Source organism: Halictus rubicundus, unplaced genomic scaffold (genome assembly GCF_050948215.1).
Source record: "Halictus rubicundus isolate RS-2024b unplaced genomic scaffold, iyHalRubi1_principal scaffold1301, whole genome shotgun sequence".
Lineage (NCBI taxonomy): Eukaryota > Metazoa > Arthropoda > Insecta > Hymenoptera > Halictidae > Halictus > Halictus rubicundus.
In genome coordinates, this window is record NW_027489842.1 from 10,001 (window position 1) to 15,000 (window position 5,000).

The window sequence follows — 5,000 nt, forward strand, 5'->3', positions numbered from 1 at the left end:
GAGTAGCACATCCGTCCATTATTTGCTAATAACTCGATAAATAATAATTGTAGCGAGTTTGGTGTTATGATATATATTGTTAGAAACCGTCTATATTACAGTGATATCACGTCGAAAATCGTCTAGGACCGATAGGGAAAAAGTTTCCTCTTGGCGGTGGGACTTAGAAAAATTTCCAGAGTTTTGTCGACGGAGTAGCACATCCGTCCATTATTTGCTAATAACTCGATAAATAATAATTGTAGCGAGTTTGGTGTTATGATATATATTGTTAGAAACCGTCTATATTACAGTGATATCACGTCGAAAATCGTCTAGGACCGATAGGGAAAAAGTTTCCTCTTGGCGGTGGGACTTAGAAAAATTTCCAGAGTTTTGTCGACGGAGTAGCACATCCGTCCATTATTTGCTAATAACTCGATAAATAATAATTGTAGCGAGTTTGGTGTTATGATATATATTGTTAGAAACCGTCTATATTACAGTGATATCACGTCGAAAATCGTCTAGGACCGATAGGGAAAAAGTTTCCTCTTGGCGGTGGGACTTAGAAAAATTTTCGTCGAACGTCCGACGGAGTAGCACATCCGTCCATTATTTGCTAATAACTCGATAAATAATAATTGTAGCGAGTTTGGTGTTATGATATATATTGTTAGAAACCGTCTATATTACAGTGATATCACGTCGAAAATCGTCTAGGACCGATACGGAAAAAGTTTCCTCTTAGCGGTGGGACTTAGAAAAATTTCCAGAGTTTTGTCGACGGAGTAGCACATCCGTCCATTATTTGCTAATAACTCGATGAATAATAATTGTAGCGAGTTTGGTGTTATGATATATATTGTTAGAAACCGTCTATATTACAGTGATATCACGTCGAAAATCGTCTAGGACCGATAGGGAAAAAGTTTCCTCTTGGCGGTGGGACTTAGAAAAATTTTCGTCGAACGTCCGACGGAGTAGCACATCCGTCCATTATTTGCTAATAACTCGATAAATAATAATTGTAGCGAGTTTGGTGTTATGATATATATTGTTAGAAACCGTCTATATTACAGTGATATCACGTCGAAAATCGTCTAGGACCGATACGGAAAAAGTTTCCTCTTAGCGGTGGGACTTAGAAAAATTTCCAGAGTTTTGTCGACGGAGTAGCACATCCGTCCATTATTTGCTAATAACTCGATAAATAATAATTGTAGCGAGTTTGGTGTTATGATATATATTGTTAGAAACCGTCTATATTACAGTGATATCACGTCGAAAATCGTCTAGGACCGATAGGGAAAAAGTTTCCTCTTGGCGGTGGGACTTAGAAAAATTTCCAGAGTTTTGTCGACGGAGTAGCACATCCGTCCATTATTTGCTAATAACTCGATAAATAATAATTGTAGCGAGTTTGGTGTTATGATATATATTGTTAGAAACCGTCTATATTACAGTGATATCACGTCGAAAATCGTCTAGGACCGATAGGGAAAAAGTTTCCTCTTGGCGGTGGGACTTAGAAAAATTTTCGTCGAACGTCCGACGGAGTAGCACATCCGTCCATTATTTGCTAATAACTCGATAAATAATAATTGTAGCGAGTTTGGTGTTATGATATATATTGTTAGAAACCGTCTATATTACAGTGATATCACGTCGAAAATCGTCTAGGACCGATACGGAAAAAGTTTCCTCTTAGCGGTGGGACTTAGAAAAATTTCCAGAGTTTTGTCGACGGAGTAGCACATCCGTCCATTATTTGCTAATAACTCGATAAATAATAATTGTAGCGAGTTTGGTGTTATGATACATATTGTTAGAAACCGTCTATATTACAGTGATATCACGTCGAAAATCGTCTAGGACCGATACGGAAAAAGTTTCCTCTTAGCGGTGGGACTTAGAAAAATTTTCGTCGAACGTCCGACGGAGTAGCACATCCGTCCATTATTTGCTAATAACTCGATAAATAATAATTGTAGCGAGTTTGGTGTTATGATATATATTGTTAGAAACCGTCTATATTACAGTGATATCACGTCGAAAATCGTCTAGGACCGATACGGAAAAAGTTTCCTCTTGGCGGTGGGACTTAGAAAAATTTCCAGAGTTTTGTCGACGGAGTAGCACATCCGTCCATTATTTGCTAATAACTCGATAAATAATAATTGTAGCGAGTTTGGTGTTATGATATATATTGTTAGAAACCGTCTATATTACAGTGATATCACGTCGAAAATCGTCTAGGACCGATAGGGAAAAAGTTTCCTCTTGGCGGTGGGACTTAGAAAAATTTTCGTCGAACGTCCGACGGAGTAGCACATCCGTCCATTATTTGCTAATAACTCGATAAATAATAATTGTAGCGAGTTTGGTGTTATGATATATATTGTTAGAAACCGTCTATATTACAGTGATATCACGTCGAAAATCGTCTAGGACCGATACGGAAAAAGTTTCCTCTTAGCGGTGGGACTTAGAAAAATTTTCGTCGAACGTCCGACGGAGTAGCACATCCGTCCATTATTTGCTAATAACTCGATAAATAATAATTGTAGCGAGTTTGGTGTTATGATATATATTGTTAGAAACCGTCTATATTACAGTGATATCACGTCGAAAATCGTCTAGGACCGATACGGAAAAAGTTTCCTCTTAGCGGTGGGACTTAGAAAAATTTCCAGAGTTTTGTCGACGGAGTAGCACATCCGTCCATTATTTGCTAATAACTCGATAAATAATAATTGTAGCGAGTTTGGTGTTATGATATATATTGTTAGAAACCGTCTATATTACAGTGATATCACGTCGAAAATCGTCTAGGACCGATAGGGAAAAAGTTTCCTCTTGGCGGTGGGACTTAGAAAAATTTTCGTCGAACGTCCGACGGAGTAGCACATCCGTCCATTATTTGCTAATAACTCGATAAATAATAATTGTAGCGAGTTTGGTGTTATGATATATATTGTTAGAAACCGTCTATATTACAGTGATATCACGTCGAAAATCGTCTAGGACCGATACGGAAAAAGTTTCCTCTTGGCGGTGGGACTTAGAAAAATTTTCGTCGAACGTCCGACGGAGTAGCACATCCGTCCATTATTTGCTAATAACTCGATAAATAATAATTGTAGCGAGTTTGGTGTTATGATATATATTGTTAGAAACCGTCTATATTACAGTGATATCACGTCGAAAATCGTCTAGGACCGATACGGAAAAAGTTTCCTCTTGGCGGTGGGACTTAGAAAAATTTCCAGAGTTTTGTCGACGGAGTAGCACATCCGTCCATTATTTGCTAATAACTCGATAAATAATAATTGTAGCGAGTTTGGTGTTATGATATATATTGTTAGAAACCGTCTATATTACAGTGATATCACGTCGAAAATCGTCTAGGACCGATAGGGAAAAAGTTTCCTCTTGGCGGTGGGACTTAGAAAAATTTTCGTCGAACGTCCGACGGAGTAGCACATCCGTCCATTATTTGCTAATAACTCGATAAATAATAATTGTAGCGAGTTTGGTGTTATGATATATATTGTTAGAAACCGTCTATATTACAGTGATATCACGTCGAAAATCGTCTAGGACCGATACGGAAAAAGTTTCCTCTTAGCGGTGGGACTTAGAAAAATTTCCAGAGTTTTGTCGACGGAGTAGCACATCCGTCCATTATTTGCTAATAACTCGATGAATAATAATTGTAGCGAGTTTGGTGTTATGATATATATTGTTAGAAACCGTCTATATTACAGTGATATCACGTCGAAAATCGTCTAGGACCGATAGGGAAAAAGTTTCCTCTTGGCGGTGGGACTTAGAAAAATTTTCGTCGAACGTCCGACGGAGTAGCACATCCGTCCATTATTTGCTAATAACTCGAAGAATAATAATTGTAGCGAGTTTGGTGTTATGATATATATTGTTAGAAACCGTCTATATTACAGTGATATCACGTCGAAAATCGTCTAGGACCGATAGGGAAAAAGTTTCCTCTTGGCGGTGGGACTTAGAAAAATTTTCGTCGAACGTCCGACGGAGTAGCACATCCGTCCATTATTTGCTAATAACTCGATAAATAATAATTGTAGCGAGTTTGGTGTTATGATATATATTGTTAGAAACCGTCTATATTACAGTGATATCACGTCGAAAATCGTCTAGGACCGATACGGAAAAAGTTTCCTCTTAGCGGTGGGACTTAGAAAAATTTCCAGAGTTTTGTCGACGGAGTAGCACATCCGTCCATTATTTGCTAATAACTCGATGAATAATAATTGTAGCGAGTTTGGTGTTATGATATATATTGTTAGAAACCGTCTATATTACAGTGATATCACGTCGAAAATCGTCTAGGACCGATAGGGAAAAAGTTTCCTCTTGGCGGTGGGACTTAGAAAAATTTTCGTCGAACGTCCGACGGAGTAGCACATCCGTCCATTATTTGCTAATAACTCGATAAATAATAATTGTAGCGAGTTTGGTGTTATGATATATATTGTTAGAAACCGTCTATATTACAGTGATATCACGTCGAAAATCGTCTAGGACCGATACGGAAAAAGTTTCCTCTTAGCGGTGGGACTTAGAAAAATTTCCAGAGTTTTGTCGACGGAGTAGCACATCCGTCCATTATTTGCTAATAACTCGATAAATAATAATTGTAGCGAGTTTGGTGTTATGATATATATTGCTAGAAATCGTCTATATTACAGTGATATCACGTCGAAAATCGTCTAGGACCGATACTTAAAAATTTTCCTCTTATTTGTGGGACTTAGAAAAATTTTCAAAGTTCGGTGAATTATGAAAAGTTGGTTATTTTGTGTAAAATAATATAGAAATGTTAAAATTTATTATATTTTGTGAAAAAAATTTTTATACTTTTTTCGCTCTAAGTTCCAACAGCCCCGCCGGGAGGTCTGTTGCCGCGGCGGTTTGCGGCCATAAGCGCGCGTGCTATTGACCGCGCGGCGCCGGCGTCCCGGCCGGCCGTTCGGTATCTA